We start from the raw sequence: 17,550 nt of genomic DNA, 5'->3' as shown, positions 1-17,550 counted from the left end.
GCTGGTGTGCAGAGGCCAGACCCCGCGCCCCAGCAGCCCCTCCCCAACCCAGGACAGGCCTGGTGGCCACCGACCTTCTCTCCATCTCCCTGGCCTGCCCGCCTCTCTCTTCACGTCTCAGGTACACTCAGGGGTCCTGCTGGCGGGAGGCGAGCTCTGGCTTTCGGCCACCCTGTGGCTTTTGGATGCGGCAGGCTTGAAATTAGTTCATGACGATCCAGACACACATGGCAGCTCGGAAACCGCACAGCAGCCCCGCCGCTGGAGGAGCCCCGTCGCCAGGCAGCCAGACTGAAATTTATGACAGTGACCTGGGCCTCGTCAGGCCGGTGACAGGGCGTCCGCGGAACCACTGCTTAGTCACCCATTCGCTTGGCAGGACGGGCAGATGAGGAAACACGGGAAAGGTCAGACAGTAGGAGTTTGTCTAGACGCTCTATTTTGGATTCTCCGCGCCGTGTGTCCTGTAGCAACCTCTGCAAACACCGTCTTTCAGCGACATCTTGAACGCATTGTTCTCCTGCGACAGGGCCCCTCTGTCTGCGCGCCAACCTGCCCGCCCCGCGCTCGACCGCAGGCTGCCTGGGCTTCAGTTTAGAAGCTGGAGGGAGACCCTTGGGAGGCCCCGCTCCCGCCTGGCTCCCGCCCGGAAAGGACGCAGCACTTGGGAGGAGGCCAGGCCCTCCAGAAGCGTGTCCAAGGCTCCGAGGCAAACACGCCAAGCAGCAGGAGCGGCTGTTCTCCTCCAGGCCTGACGGGAAGGCTGCTTCTGGCCCCTCCTCAGTCATCTCTCAGATTCGGAGCGGAACTTCTGAGAGCTGAGGACAAGAAATCTCACATGGGACCCGGCCTCTAATTGCCCGAGTCCCGTCCTGAGCTGAGGACAGTGGGAGAGTGAAGAGGAGTCCAGGAAAACGGGTAGGCGTGGGCTGCACTGCCTGCTCCGTCCCCAGCCCATGCTCTGGGAGGCCTGACCACACCCTGCCCCATGGCCCTCAACCCCTCGGACACAGGCACCTCTGCAGACCAATGTCTAGAGGGTGCAGGTCAGGGTGCCGCCCAGCACGCTCGAGGGCACGGATCACACTGCAGAGTCATCAGCCCAAGGGCCGTGGAGCGAGGGTTAGAGGCGCTGCTCTGGAGCGTCAGGCCAGGCAATGAGAGAGAACCGTCCCACAGGCTACTGCTGTCGCCACCTCGTTCCTGTCTCTCCTCTGCCCCTAGAAGCCTTCCTCGGGGCAGCAGGGAGGCCTGGCACAGCCACACCCGCCTGCTGACAGCTGAGGGCAGGCTGGCGGGCACTGGACCGTGGTCAAGGCGTGAGCAAGATGGGCGCCAGTGCCCGTGCCCCATGCTTCCCTGGGCTTCCTCTCCAGGCTTCTCCCACGGGCCCCACGGGGCTGGTACAAGCCGGTTGCTTTCACTCCTCAGAGCCCGGCTTTCTGACCGCATGGACCAGGCTGTTCTCTGGAGGTTCCCCAAGTGGCCGAGCTACACTCTCTTCCAGACAGCTCCCCAGACATCTCCAGGCAGAGCTGCACACATCCTTCTTATTTTGGAGACCTCAGAGCAGGGCCCCAATCCACCTGGCCGCTGACTCTCGCGGCCACCATGTCCTCCTTTTCACCTCCTGTGCGTTCAATGTCACGGGGCCACGGGGCCTGGAATTCAGGTTCTGAACAACTGCTCATATCACCTGAGGCCACCAAACAGGTCAACACCAAGCTCATCCCCTGTACCTGGCGGGGATCTGTCCACCTCAGAAGGAACAAACCCACAAGAGGCCCGTGATCTGGACCCTGCAGACCGGACCGTGAGACCAAGTTCGAACCAAAGTGGATTTGGGAGACCACCCCGCAGAGCACGGAAAGGGTGAAGAACTGAGCAGAGAGGGCGCGTTTATTGGGTCAGTCACCACCACGGGAAGTGGAACTTAACCCAAACAGCAGCTCAGGGAGACGATGCAGAAATACCACGGACTCAGAGTCCCTGATGGAGGGGTACTGGGGTGTGCACACTGCCCCGTGCACTGGTCACATCAGAGTCCCCAGTGTCCACTCTTCTGCCCAAACAGGTTTCTCTCATTTGAGCATTTTGTACAGACCATGCAAATTCTGCTGACAACCATGGAATTCATGTCATAGACTGAATTAGACATAAATTGGTAACTGCCGAAAAAACGTTAGGTACTGACTTTCAGCTTAAAACAGAGAGTAGGTCTCAGCTGTTTGCAGTTGTTTGTCCTCACTGAAATCGCTTGGAAACAAGGAAAACAAGGACAAAATACAAACAGTGTGTTTGACCAAACTGCAGGCACTGGGAATCTTAAACCTTCCGCATGGGGAGACACCACCATTCAGAGATTGTACCAGGATTGCAAACAGGCTCAGAAGAGACCTGGATTGCTCAGGCAGAGAATGCAGGACGCTGAATTCTGCATGTAGGTAGACGCACTGACATCAAAGCTCATGATCCTGGGATGGAAAATGGGACCAGGGCTATGGACTGGCTAAGGGACCATCCCTGACCGTATTTAATACCAGGGAACAGGGATGTGGGGCTGACAAGGAAACCCGTGCGGGGGCCCATCGGTGAGGTGAGCAGGGAGGAGCCTGCACAGTGATTCCCCTGCAGGACTAATCTCTGTTGCCGGCGGGCAGAAGTCCAGGTAAAGCCAGGTGAGTGGTCCTGCCAGGTGCACAGACATGTGAGGTTCTGCTGAGAACCAAGTGATGCCCATCAGTCCTAGGACACTGCTTTGACGCCCTCCCGCCTGGACCTCTTGCAAATGGACAGTCTGCAGAGAACGCACCATGTTCAGTGAGGACTAATGATCCAAATGGATCCATTCAAAGATACCACAGGAAGCAAGGAAAAAGATTAAAAAAAACAAACGGCAAGGAACACACACTATCAAAGAATACACAGGGTGGGTGAAATCATGTTGACTTAGTGACATAAATGCAAAGAAATGAGGGCCACACTCAACTTTAAATAAGAGCTCAAGCAGAGATACAAGAGCTCGTGGAGAACTGCTGAGACACTGAAGAAAAGGAAAAATTAAGTAGCAGAATTTAGGAAAGACATGCAAAAGGAAAATAAAGCTGTCACAGGATTAGAACCCAGAGAAGCTGAAAATAGGAAACTAGGCTGATGAAAAGATGGAAAAGTCAGCAAAACAAACCCGCCATGAACAGAGGAGATGAAAAGATCAGAGAGAAAATACGAAAATAGGAGACAAACCCTAAAGAACAGTGAACAGAACCTGTCTTGTCTGTGATGTCCCAGTCTCTCTGAGGTGCCCATGACCCCTGACCCCCACCGGGGGCTCCTCTGGCTGCTTCCCGGGTTTGTGGCCTGGCTCAGGAAGGAGTTGGAAGGGGGCTCAGTCACCTGCTCAGGGTGGAAATGAGACCCACTTCCAACCGTGTTTGCAGTGAGGCAGAGCATCTGCGAGCCAGCCACGGAGGGACAGAGAAGCACCATGGGGACGCCCCAGATACCTCACTGACCCCCATTGTACCCCAATACCCCAGTACCCACTACACCCTGCACCCCGATGCACCCCACTGGACCCCACTATACCCACTGCACCTCCAATGCATCCACTGCACCCCACAGCACCCTGCCCCCACTGCACACCCACTGAACCCGACTGGACCCCCTCTTCGGGAGGTCACAGCCAGGACCCCATGGGACTCTGGCATCCTCCTGCCTTTGACGGACAAGCACCCCCGGAACCGGCTTCACCCTTCCCGCCTCCTATGTGATGCCCGTGTCCATCCCATCCTGGTGAATCAGGACTAAAGCCTATCTCCACACTCACTTGTTAAAGGCCCTGGACTAAAGCAACTTTGAAATTTGTTTGCTGAAGGTCAGGACAGAGGAAGACGGTCCGACTTTATGACGTCACAGCCTGGGGCGGGGTCACAGCCTGGGGGCGGGGCCACAGCCTGGGGGCGGGCTTGCTGCCCAAAGCAGTTGGGGTGCTGTCCTGAGCAGACCCTTGCTGACAAGTGCAAGGGCCACTCCAGGCGGCCAGGCTCCGAGGCAGGTCCTCGTTCAGCCATCACCTTCCCTGGGCTCGGGGGTGGGAGCCCTGCAACACCTCCCCTGGCGGGTGCCCGTGCCCCACGTCCACAGGGCCCCACCTGCCTGTCCTCATCCTTGGCCGAACTGAGGGCTCAGGCTCCACGACAGAGCTGGGCATCTGTTGAGCGACCCAGGTTCTCATCTCAAACCATTTCATGAGAAACCGGCCTGGGTCGGGGAGGATGTACAGCAGGAGAAGCCAGTGCGGCTGACCACCCCACCCCCAGGGCCCTCCCTCATCCCTGTGCCCCTCGGGCGGGCACGAGGTCAGCTCCAGGCAAGCCACCAACAGCCCCCGAGGCCCCGCCCCGCAGCCACACAAAGGCAGCTCTGTGGGCCCCGCTGGCATGGTGGGGTTAGCCTGGCAGCTGGGCTCCAGGAGGCTGCCCCCTGCCCCGCAGACACCCTCTGAGAGGTCTGGGGTGGAGCGAGCCTGGGTGGGGCCTGCCTTGCCTTGGAAGCCCTGCCTGCCCGGCACCTCTGCAGGGCCCGGCTGGGTGGCTTCCCTCGAGTCCGTGGTTCCGGCGGGCCTGGCCGCCCCCAGAGCATGAGACCCTGCCTGCTTGCCTGCATTCATGCCCCCTCAGGTACCTCTGCCAGGAGAAGCGAGGAGCCCCTACCCTGTCGCCTCTGAAAGGGAGCACTGAGGGGCTCGGGCCCCTCAAGACCAGGGTGGGCAGGTGGGAACCAGCCCGGGATGGGACGCAGCCCTCAGATGTGTAACCAGGGCCCAGAAATGCCGGGGAGCCCGCACCTGGCGGGGAACAAGGGAGGTGGGAGGCACATCTGAGCGGTACCGGCGGGGCCTCCGGCGAGCTGTCCAATTACTGTCCGTGTGGGAGGCAGGTGTCGTAATGGAACACCGCAGGCGCACTCAGCCGCTAATTAGCTGTGACCTTGGGCAACTTCCCCAGGCCTCAGTTCCCCACTAAGGGGGTGGGTGACGGGGTGGCCGGCTCAGAGCAGCCAGGTGTAGGGGTCGGGGGCTAGCCCCCAGGACCCTGGGCCCAGGAGGATGGGGACATGCTGACGGACACCAGACACATCTCACAGAGCTGCTCATGCAAATGGTGGCCCCAAGCCAGCCACTGGGGGCCAGTGAGGCCTGCAGACCCCTGGCCAGACTCAGACCTGAGGCCCCAGAAGCTGTGTTCAGATAGGACCCACTGCTCCCAGCTCCAGACTCACCTGCCTGTCCCGCCCACAGACCCCGATACACCTTCGTGGGGACCTTGACACCGCTTCTTTGCCTCAAGTTGGTCCTCGAAGAAGTGGTGCCTCTGCCCTGGCCTCAGGCTGCCAAAATCAGTGCCCCAGACCCTCAGCGGACAGCAGGCTGGGGATGGGGGTGGGGGGTCACGTCGCCTGCCGTCCTGGCCCCAGTGCCCCAGTGCCACACGTGTGGAGTCCACCCTGCTCCCAAGATGTCCTTCGGAATTGATGTTTGGGGTCTGGCACAGCCCGTGGACGTGGCATCCCGGGGCATCAAGGTCAGCGTGGACAAGGGCTGAGGGCCTTGTGTGCAGTGTGTCCACCACATCCAGAGCCTGGGCAGGCAGCCCTCAGGGATGCACCCCACGCCCACCAGGTCCTTTCACGGAGCACAGAGCAGGGGGCCTCCTTGTTCACAGGTGGGAACTTTTCAGAAGCATATTGGCCAGGTCAGTGATCCCGGGTTCTCCCAGGAAGAGTCCTGCTCCATCATCAGTGAGTGGACTGTGCACCTGGCCCTCCCTGCCTCCCCGCCCCACCTCGGGCCAGTGTCCAGGGTCCAGTGAGGACCAGCGAGGCCTGGCTTCCTAAGATGGAAAAACTTGTATGGACAACATGTCCACAGCGTGATGGACTAAACACTAGTAACCACACTTCTCACCCGTGAACTTGACATTCTTCCTATGGAACATCAGATAACTCATGGGGTGGACACGGCCATTGCTCCAACCCCAGAACCTGCCTCGGATGCCACCATTACCTCTTGCAGAGCCAGGACTGCCCAGGTGGGCCCTGTCCACAGGCTTCCAGCTGCCCAGGGACAGATGGAGGGTCATGAATTGAGCTACGAGGATGAGGGTGGCCAGGGGACACGTGGTCCACACCCATCAGCAGGAGCAGGGCAGGGATCTCCAGAGGAGGGCGGTCCATTCATCTGCCAACCATTAGAGTCAGATTTTTAGAACTGGGACCCCAGCAAAGGTAATCAACTGCTCAGACCGGCAGTGGCCAAGGCCGACAGACACACAGGGCAGCATGTTGTGGCCCCTTTTTACAGATGGGGAGACTGAGTCCCAGAGGAACCCAGTGCCTGCTTGAAGCGGAGAAGAAAAGAGGGCTTTGTCAGGGGTGAAAGGTCTGTGCTGTAACCGCACCCAGCTGTTTTATCCACTTATTTCTTTGCCCTAAAGGCCATGCTGATGAGAGAGGTGGCTGCTCTCCAGCCCTAACGTCCACAACGCCCGCAGCTGCAAGCGGGGAGGAGAGCGTCCGGCTTCTTTAGGCCGGGGGTCAGGGCGCAGCCGGCCCTGGGAACTTGCGGTTCAGAGGCCTCCCTTCTCCACCCTGACCCCCAGGAGAGCCCCTGCCTACCAAGGATGCCAGAGAGCGGGTAGGGTTTGCATAGTTTTGCAGATTTTTTGTGTTTTTTTTTGTGTTTTTTTTTGTGTTTTTTTTTTAAACCACTGGGCAGATTCTATGGTCAGACTGAAGGGTTCAAACCAGCAGAGTGAGCCCAGCACAGTTCCTGGAATGTTCCCTCTGTGAATTCACCAGGAGGAACACCTAGAGATTCCATAGTCATGTCTATAATTGGCCAGGAAAATCAACCCCTATAAAGCCAATGTTTTGTTTGAACTGTGCCTTATTCCATAAGAATTTCATTAAAGCAATTACACGTTAATCAGTGTGGCCAGGGTTATGGATGGCACCTCACCTCACAACAGACCCTGTGTACCACAGCAATTAGCAGGCAGCAAACGAGCAGGACACGGCCAACTGCAAGACCTGCGTAATGTTTTCATTACAGGAGTCGCTAATAATCTATTAATCTCCCTCTAAACACCCAGCAACATGCACACATTCCTCACCTCCAAGTCGGTTCTGTGAAATGGCTTTAGGTAAACAAAACGGGATGCAGGAGGTGGCATGTCAGTGGATGATTTATGGCGTGAATTGAACACCTTTGTGAGAATAAAGCCATAACTAACCCCCAGGAGCAAATTGTCATATCATCAAACAGCTTCCCGCGAAGCGGGCCCTGCAGCGCCTGTCCATGGCCAACGCTGCCTGCCCAGATCCGTCCCTGTGTCAGGAAGGTCCACGCTCCCAGGGACGTCCACCCATCCAGGCCTGTCTTTCTTGAGAAGCCTTAGCCCTTAGTCCCAGCGGACAGGAACTTGTCTCCTCAGCGCCTAGATGACCCCCAACTGCAAGTGAATCCCCAGCTGGGTGCCCACAGAGCTCAGGAAGACACACACGAGGGGTTCATTGTCCAACATCCTTGAGGGTGGGAAGTCCTATGGTCAAACCTGTCAACATCTCTGCAATGAAGCAGTTTTGTTACAAGCAGGACATGAATAAAGACTCAACAGGCCACACTCATCTCTGGATGCTTGTTCCACCTGGACCAGTCACGGCCACTGACTTCTAGGCAAGCTCCCTGCGCCTCTGTGGCAGGTGGGCTTTTGGGCCAGGAGCTGCCCCATCGGATGACAGCAAATTAATATCATCTGTGGGACGGCCCTCTTCCTCTGTGAGGTCTGAGGCCTTCTGGTCCTTGTTCTGCAACAGCCTGTACTGTCCACATCCCAGCCTGGCCCTGGGTCTGTACGGAAACCAGGACCCCAAGAGCATGGGCAGCCTAGCTCTAAAAGGTCCTGGCCACTCCAGATGCTTCAGGGAAGCCAAGGTGGCCCATGAACAGTGAGAACCCCCCGCCCCTTCCCCTATGACCCCTCATGTCCTCGCTCAGTCCCAGGTCCTGACCAGCTCACTGCAGGACGCTAAGCCCTCACATGTCCTCGGCTCATCTGGGCCGAGACGATTTCTGAGACGTCCTGTGTTCGATGACCCATTGACCTCAGGGAGAGTCGGCCAGCTGTCTGGCACAATGTCCCTCTCTTGGGACCTCACTGTTGTTTTCCTTGCAATGATGCTGGGCTGATGGGTTTGGCGACGAGTTCTGGTCAGACTGTATCAAAGGTGAGGATCCCTGGGTCACCTGACTGCGGCGTTTGTCAGGCATCTCCAGGAGCAGTGACCAGGTGGGAGTAACACTCTCCCTCCTGAGAGGGGGTGGGGAGAATCCACGGAAATTCTTTGGCATTCTTCTGCACAGGAGATGTGTCTGTTCTCTCCCTAAATTTACTTTTTGGCTTAATAATAAGTTTTTAAGAAAGTCATTGTGTAGTCTTCATTAGAAACATAAAGGTAATTTATTTTTTTCTACCAGAAAATGCAGAAAAAGGAGTTCTCCTTAGGTGTCCTGCTTGCTGAAGTGGGGTCACCGGTCACCGCATGCTCCGCCCCAGGCACCCTCGCCAGGACTCCCAGGACTCAGAGCCTCGGAGTGAGGAGCCTGTCCTACAAGGGACGTGGGTGACCGCAGGGAGCCATGCCTTCACTCCCCACGGGGACAGGAGCTACAACCTGTGATGGGGCCACCCGCTGAGTACACCCTGAGGGAAGGGGGCCCCACCAGGACCCAGATGTCGGAGGGCGGGGCCTCCCCGGGCTCTGCCCGCTCCCTCAGGGCCTCTCCCCAGAAGCCCTGATGGGAGAACCGCTGGAGGCCCCAGCAGGTCCAGAGTGGAGGCTGGGGGCCTGCTCACCCCAGGGCCTCAGCCCAGGGACACCCCTCATGCCCGCCTACAAGGGAGTTCCCACTCAGATAAGCAGGCCCCAGGGCTGACACAGGGAAGGCAAGCAAGCCTCCCCCATCCCTGCCCAGACTCAGGCTTCCCAGCCGGGAGGCCCAGCTCCCAGCAACCCTCCAAGTGAGATGGGCTCAGGCAGAGGGAGGGAGCCTACCCAGTGGTGCCCGGTGGACACTGGCCTCGGGACCTCTGGCGCACAGAGCCCAGAAAGGGGTCACTCGGGGTCGATGCTCGGCCTCACGGGGTCCAGGAGCAGCTGTGGGCGGGAGCGAGCGGACACCGTAATCTAATATTTCCCTTCTGGCTGCAACCATCGCACGCTAAGAGCCGCTCTCTCTTAATTAAGCTCAGCTCCCAAATCCTTTTAACCACGCAACTTTAAAAGAAGAATGCATCTTTCCAAATTAGCCTTGTATCTACGAATAATAAGACAGCAAGAGTGTGTTAACGAACTTAGACGAGCTCCAAGGGCCCATCTGCAGGGGGTTTATTTGCTTCAAAGGAAACCAGCATCCATTACACAGAGAGGAGCTCCGGGGCCGCTGGCCACGCCTCCCACATCCTCACCGACTCTGCAGCTCAGACAGAGGTTCAGAGAGCTGGCCGCAGGCTATGGCAGCCTGGGGTCTAGGTTGCCTGTCGGTGTTCAGTTGCTCAGTCACGTCCAACTCTTTGTGAGCCCATGGACTGCAGCACACCAGGCTTCCCTGTCCTTCACTATCTCTCGGAGCTTGCTCAAACTCATGTATATCGAGTCGGTGATGTCATCCAACCATCTCATCCTCTGTCGTCCCCTTCTCTTCCTGTCTTCAGTCTTTCCCAGCATCAGGGTCTTTTCCAAAGAGTTGGCTTTTCACATCAGGTGGCCTGAGTCTGCCCTAAATAGCCTCCAGTATATTCCAAATGACATGAAGGTTTTTCTCCCAACATGTGCTAAGGTCACATGCAGACTCTGTCTAAAATAAGTGCCTTTAATTGAAAAAGTCAGGAGAGAATCTTGTTCCAAGAGTGGGATTTTCAAGGTACAGGAACTGGACTCTGGGCCTTTCAAGGGCCACTCCTGGCTCCCGCCTCGGACCTGAGACCCAAAGCCTGTGTCTTGCCTGTGCCGGGGGCAGGCCTGGGACCAGCAGGTTTCCTGAAACAGGTGGCAGGTTGTGTCCCAGACCACCGGGCACAGGGGTGTTTGGAGCGCCCGCTCCCCACCCCGCCCCCGCAGTGAGCACCACCACCCAGCTCCTCCTCTTTCTGTCCATAGAGCTGAGCGGGTCAGCCACCTCATTCTGAGAATCTGAGCGCCGTGAACGGACTAGAATCAAAGTGGGAAACTTGGAAGAGGAAGAGGCCATGAGCCGAGCACAGTCAGAAGTCACCACCCGTCTCCCCAGCGACGCCAAGTAACCATGACACTGGTCTCAGTCTCGAGAGAAAACTCTAGATTCTCCTTACAATCCACCAGTGGAGGAAACACACAGACACCCCCTCCCCCCACCTCCTGGAGGCCAGGGCTGTCTTAGGTCCTCAGTCGTGCCCAGGTCGGGGGGAGCCAGGCAGCCCTCTGGAGGAGCACCAGGCTGCCAGGCGGGCGCACGAAGGACCAGGCTTGCAGGCCACTGGTGCCGACCACCAGGGCAACCTGACAGACAGACTGAGAAAGTGAGAAGAGCAGCCTCAACCCTGCGTCTGGACACCGTGGGCTCTGGGTGTTTGCACCCTGGGCTGCAGGTTCCACCGCTCAGCTCCTGAGCGGGCAGTGCCCCCAGGAGGGGCTGTGTGTCCTGCGGCCTCCAGGCCCAGCAGACGGGCCCCTCCTCAGGCACAGGAGACGGACGCGGCCGCCGGAATGAAAGGAAAGAGAGGATGCTGAAGGGAGGAAGATGCAAGATCAGCCAGGAGATGGGCCGGCCGGGGTGGTGGGGTGCGGGGGGCACAGCTGGGCCAGGAGGAGCAGGCAGACAGTGAGCTGACCGGAGCCGGGAGGCAGATGACAGGAGAACAGCCCCTGAGCAGGGAGCGGCCTTGGACTGACATGGATAAACACAGCGGCCCGGGGAGCAGACGGGACCCTCTCCTGAAGATCTCAACCTCTTGAGAGCGAAGGGCGTTTGCAGCGCTTCACACCCAGCTCTGACAATGCCCCTGGTTCTCAGTGCCTGCTGTCCCAGAAAGGTGGGGGTGTGGGGCCTGGGCCATCGACAGAAAGGGGGTCAACCCTGAGACAGCCCAGGGTTTCTACACAGCATGGGGTTTTGGGGCTCCCCCCGCACTGACCTGGGGTGTCGTGTTTCATGAACAAGGAACGAGGGTCCAGGGATGCTAAGCCACTTGCCCAAATGGCCACAGGGGTCGCTACCAGGGCCAGGCCCTGTGACCCTTGACCCCTGACCCCAGGGCCCTGGCCTGTCCTCCGTTCCGCTCTGATTTTTTTAGACCACCGACAGCAGAGCAGCAGGGGCTGGGCACGGTCAGGGGTCTGGGGGCAGGGCCGTCTGCACAGAGCAGCACTGCTTGCACCAGCTCCAGGGGTCGCCGTCCTTCCTGAGAGGGCGAGGAAGCCACACCCGCAAAGCGGCGGGGCCAGGGTCCCAACCAGGGTCTCAGATGCCAGGGGAAAGGCCGGCCGGGGCGTTTGCACTTGGCTTTGATGGAGGAGAGGCTGCGGGGTGTGGCTGGTCTTCCTGAGAGAGGAGTTATTCATATTTCCCAAATGGGTCAAAGTAAATAATCTATTGTTGCTCCCTCTGTGAACAAAGACGAGTCTGCTCACCACCCAGGCCTTCCCTTTGGGGCCACGTGTCAGCGGGGACGTTACATGCTGGCACCTCGGGGACCAGGGTGCGAGCATCAGGGCTCGAGGCCATGGAGCAGGCCCATCTGGGGGACCCGGAGCCCTTGCGGCCCAGCATCCAGCCTCCAGCCGCACTGTCACCGCATGGGGTCAAGCGTGCCCTTTAAAAGGGGGCCTGCAGTCAGCGAGGGGGGCACAGGGGGCAAGCCGGCGAGAGCCTTGTCCCCTGTTACCTCCACGACGGGACTTGGCTGTGGCGTCACCGGCGTTGGAGGAGGACCCGCGTAATGTGGAAAATCTTATGTGGATCAATGCGAGTGCGGCCCTCTCCACTCCGGCTGCCAGCGACTTTCTGATGACACCGCAGCTGACGGGACTCGTCTGGAACATGAATCCTCTGGCTGTACGGCAGAGTGCTTTCCATAACCTGGAAAAAAATTTTAAGTTGACAAGTAGATGGGACCCCATCTTGCAGCAGAATGCAATGCCAACGAGAATCCGAAAGCTGCACCGTTATCAGAACTTCAGCAGGGTGGATGCCGACAGGAGCCCCACTGCTGGTCTTAAACACTCTCGTAACTGGAAGGGCTGCTTTCATAACCAGAAGACAGACTCCCACCTGGTGACACCAGTTAAATTTAACATCAGTTGAATTTGGCTTTCGTTGCCTGATGAGACTTCATTTTAAGGAAATCTCATATTCAAACATCTCGGTGAACAGAACATAGAAATTAGAGAATTTCATTGTTTTCCTAACACGTCCATCCTTCCTCCCAGAGTCTCTGGTGTAATTAGACTGTAACTAAACGAGACAATCTAGCAACCTTATACTTCCGAACTGCTTTTAAAAGACACTGCTACAGTGTAAATTCAGGAACATTTTTATTTATTTTAAGCAAAGGTTGATAACCACAATTGTTATTGCAATGACAGATATGCTTGATTTCATGATTTTTTAGCAGCGGGAGGGGAGGGGAGGCAGGGCTGACAGGGGTGCTGGTCCAGGAGCCCCGTCTCTCCTCGTGGGGGCTTCTCAGTGACCTTCAGGCAGCACCAAGTGCCCCCAACACATCCACGTGCAGATGAACCCAGCCCTGGGGGTGGGCAGACGCTGGCTTCTGGAATTTTCCAGAATCACCTGTGTGCAGAGGATAAAGGTGTCCTGTTCCTGGCCTGTGTCCCTGTCAGCCTATTGGCTCTGAGGGCAGACCCCTGCCTGGGGCTGAGAATGAGAACTGGGCGTGAAGGACCCCGAGGGAGCAGTGAGTCCAGCAGCATCACCTTCCACAGTAGGAGATGAGGAGGAATCGGTCCAGACTCTGTGCCCACGGGATAGGTTGGCCTGGCCTGGCCCAGCCCCTGGGCAGGGAGGCAGCCCGGTGCACAAGCTCCCCTTCCATCAGTGAGGCTGAACATGGAACCTCTTCCAGAAGAGTGCCTACTAGATCTCTGCACTACCGGGAGACCCGCACTCTCAAGGCCAGGTGCTGTCAGAAACCCCCTCATGATTGCAAGTGAAATCAGCCTCAGAATGAAGTAGAATCCGGAGGCTTGAAAAAAGCAAATGTTTGCTGTCATCATTGAGCTGCTGGATCAAGCCATCCCTGAAGTCTGATCCCCTGGACCTGTCAGCTGTAGGGGCTGATCAAACTCCTTAACGATATCATTATAAAAATGAACTTGAATTGACAGCAACCTAACTGACGCAGTGGGTATACATTGGAAGGTAGAGCTCAGTTTCACAGAGCGTTGAAGAGCCTGCCCAGCCAAGTGACGCCTAGGTGAAGTCGAGTCAGGGAAGCCCTCCCCCAGAGCCCCGCAAAGATGTGCAGCTCCACAGCCATGGGAGGATGGCTTTTACGGGGCGGCTGCGGCAGCACCACCTTCCTTCTCCACGGTAGAGATTATGGACTTCAGGACAACAGATCCGCCATGGGAAACCCCGTTTTTATGAGATTCCTATCAACAGCCTCAGTCTTAGTATTACAGAGAATATTTAGGATATTAAAAGCAACAACATCATGCTTTGGGGAGCAAATAGCTGCCAGAGGCCAACAGCGTGTTTGGTAAATGTTGAATCTGCACACTTGTGAAGGAGCTTTTAATTAAAATGTGGAACTCCAGGAGGCCTGGGGTCCCAGGGGACTTTCCAGGGTGAGTATCTACGCTGCTAACATGTCTCATCAGCGGAGAGCTGCTTCTGGGGAAAGAACAAACAATAAACCAACCAAAAGTACTCATGATTGATCCAAGCTTCCCCTTTCAGAGAAAAACCGGAAGTCCCCCTTCCGCATTCCTGTGGAAACCCTGGCAGGTGGGGGGCATGGGGTCGGGATCTGGGGAGCAGATGCCCCGCGGAGGCCCTGCTGCCCTTGACTCACAGCCGGGCCCCCACGAGGAACCTGCACATGCACCCTGGGGAGGTGGTGATTAAACCCTGACTCAGCCCATCCCTCTGTGCTGGAACTTGAGAACGTTCGTTTTTCCTCTTGGAAAAGTACAAGAAAGGCAAAGCGAGATCAAGAAAAAACCCGTGTTTATAGGCATGCTTGGTTCTGCCAACACATTTGGAGATTTACACAGATGCAGCCCTTGAAGGGGACTTCCCAGGTGGTGCTAGTTGTAAAGAACCTGCCTGCCGATGCAGGAGACACAGGAAACATAGGTTTGATCCCTGGGTCAGGAAGATCCCCTGGAGGAGGGCATGGCAACCCACTTCAGTGTTCTTGCCTGGAGAATCCCGTGGACAGAGGAGCCTGGTGGGCTACAGTCCATGGGGTCTCACAGAGTCGGACATGACCGAGCCCGCACGCAGCCCACGATGGAGTGAGGGCCCAGCCCAGGCCTGGACTGGGATTAGGCAGGATTTAAATCAGTCAACAAGCCTCTTTAAAATCTGGTCCCTTTCACCTTCTGAAAGGCCTCTTCAGGTGGACGGAGCTCCCGGCCACAGAGGCCTGGGGACAGACTCCAGAGAGTTCTCGGAGCTCTTTCATCTCATGACACAGCCTCTGAGGCACACCAGCCCCCCAGGGGCTCCGCTGTGGCAGCTGGTCCACATTAGCACTCACACGACCCCCGGGGAGGGAGCTGTCAGCCCTCAGCTAAGTATAACTGCCCCGCGGCCTGGGGCCACAGGCATCAGAAAATCACTGTAGTTTTCCACCCACTTTCGGGATCTGCATTTGAGAGAAGCCTGTGTTTAAAGGCCCCTAACAGACAGCTGGCAGCGTGGACGTCCCCGGGCCGGCCTGATGTGAAGCCAGCTTGACAGGCTCGTTGGGTCCAGCACTGGCCATTTGGCCGTGCAGACCGGCTCCACCACTCGGGGTGACAGCCGATTTGTGAGGAGCCAGTGCAGTGACCAGTCAGTGAAGCTGCTGTTTCTAACACCCAAATAAGCAGGTGTCAGGCATCCACTGGAATTCTAAACCGGAGATTTGACCTACTCTCTTATAAAGAAGTCTGAGTAATGAAGAATTGATGCTTTCAAACCGTGGTGCTGGCGAAGACTCTTGAGAGTCCCTTGGACAGCAGGAAAATCAAACCAGTCAATCCTAAAGGAAATCAACCCTGAATATTCATTGGAAGGACTGATGCTAAAGCTGAAGCTCCAATACTTTGGCCACCTGATACGAAGAGCCAACTCATTGGAAAAGACCCTGATACTGGGAAAGATTGAGGGCAGGAGGAGAAGGGGATGACAGAGCATGAGAAGTTTGGATGGCATCACCAACTCAATGGACGTGAGTTTGAGTAAACTCCAGAAGATGGTGAAGGACGGGGAAGCCTGGCGTGCTGCAGTCCCTGGATTCGCAAAGAGTCGGACACTACTGAGCGACTGAACAACAACAACTTCTGCATGCAATCAGCTCCCAGGGATGCAGAGCCAGGCTGGGGTTCAGAGGAGGTCAGGTGACTGGGACCTCAGAGGGTGAAAGCCCAGCAGTGACGGGAGAGGCCGAGCCAGCAGAACACCCTCCAGGGAAACTGGTGAGTCCATCCAGCAGGAGGCATCCAGACGGGAGAAGCAGGTGGCGGCCGGGGCCTCTGCGCTGGGACGGTGCTCACAGGGGACGCTCCGATGGCCCTGGGCCTTGAGAACGGCTCCCTGGACAGACAGACAGTGGCTACCCCTGCGGACCTTGGGGGTTCCAGCAGAGCCTGTCCACATAGTCCTGGCCTCATCCTCACTGTATCACTGGGCTTCAGACAAAGTGAGGCAAAGGGGAGCATTCTTTCCTGCCGGGGCCCCTCAATGTGGTGAGGGCCCTGGTAACTGCCCCATCACTTCCCACTGGATGGTGCTGTCCTGCGGGTCTTGTGTCCATCCACCCAGTGCTCCGGCCTGCACTCTGGACCGAGGTCAGAGAGGTGGAGCCAGAGGAGCCACTTGGTCCTCCCTGACCCTGATTCCCCACCTTATCCTGGCACCTCTACTCAGGAGCACTTGGCAGTCAGTCTGGAAATCTCGGCTTAACAAGTGGGACACAAGACACCCATGAGGGACCCGTGTCTCAAGGCCCGGCCACCCTGACTTTCACCAACAAGGAAGTTCACAGCACGCACACCCCCCATCACGCCTCCAGATTCCTCCTCTTCAACAGAATCAGACAAACATCAGAGCAAACGCTGTAATATGAGAAACAAACTTCCAGCAACAGCTTGTGCAGATAAATGGACACCGTGCAGAAAGGAAAGCTTAACATCATTTCCTCAAAAGGCAGGAAATGTAACCAAAACAGTGTTTACAACAGAAGACACACAGCAAAGACAAGGAGGCCTTGAAATGAGAAATATGGTGACGAATGTCAAGAAAGTCTACTAGAAATTACAGCTGAAAGAAGACAAGATCAAAACTGGGAAAGGGAGGATCAGAAAGCCACAGCGCTCGTCCGGAGGGCCGACACTGGTCACCCGGAGCCCGGAACGAGGAGCAGTTCAGATGGAAAGAAATCAGCGAATAGTGGAGAAAGCTTCCCAGACCTGACGGCACGAGTTTCCAGGCAGAGACCTTGAGGGTCCTGCATAGACCGTCCCTGCAGATCCCCCATGAACTCTGCACTCAGCCAGAAGGAACGGACCCGGGGACCAGGAGGAAGCAGGGGGCTCTCGGGACCCAGAGCAACCACAGGGCTGGAAGTCAATGCAGCACCCCAGGATTGGGCCTCAGGGGGTCCAGCAATAAGCATCGATTCTCAAGGTATGGACACTGAGGGCAAGCGGTCAGTTTGCTCAGGCTGAGGTGTCGTGATGCTGTTCACGTGACCAGTAGGGAGCATGCCACGCGGTGAGGGCCCAGGGCTGAACAGAGGGGCCAACAATTAGTACCTAAAAGACAGTGATAGTAGCCAGTGGCTGAGAGGCCAGGGGGCCACTGAAGGTCAGCTCAGAGATCAGGGAGCAAGTGCCCCGGAGAGGAGGAGGGTGGGGGGCGCGTTCAGGGGCTGCTGCTCCAGAACACACTTAATAAAACTAGGCAAACGCTGACCTGGGGGCGTTGCCTCGGACAGAGTCTTCCCTTGAAGTTCACGGAGCTGGAACGGTGGTGCCGTCACGTAACTCAATAAACGCGCCCTTTGTTATCATTACTGTTATCATCAGGGAGCCTTCGCCACAAATTAGTATATTAATAATTAATATCAAATTGTCTTTCTGTGCGTCTCCCAGGGACGAGAAGATGCTGGTGAGGATGTGGAAAGTTCATCTGTCACTGCAAGTCTAATCGCCTCCCACATCTTGGTCCAGGAAAACACCATCCATCTGCTGCATCTCTGAGCTCTGTGTCCCGGGAACCCGGGG

Source organism: Bos indicus x Bos taurus, chromosome 24 (assembly GCF_003369695.1).
Source record: "Bos indicus x Bos taurus breed Angus x Brahman F1 hybrid chromosome 24, Bos_hybrid_MaternalHap_v2.0, whole genome shotgun sequence".
NCBI classification, from domain to species: Eukaryota; Metazoa; Chordata; class Mammalia; order Artiodactyla; family Bovidae; genus Bos; species Bos indicus x Bos taurus.
This window is presented reverse-complemented; position numbering follows the sequence as displayed.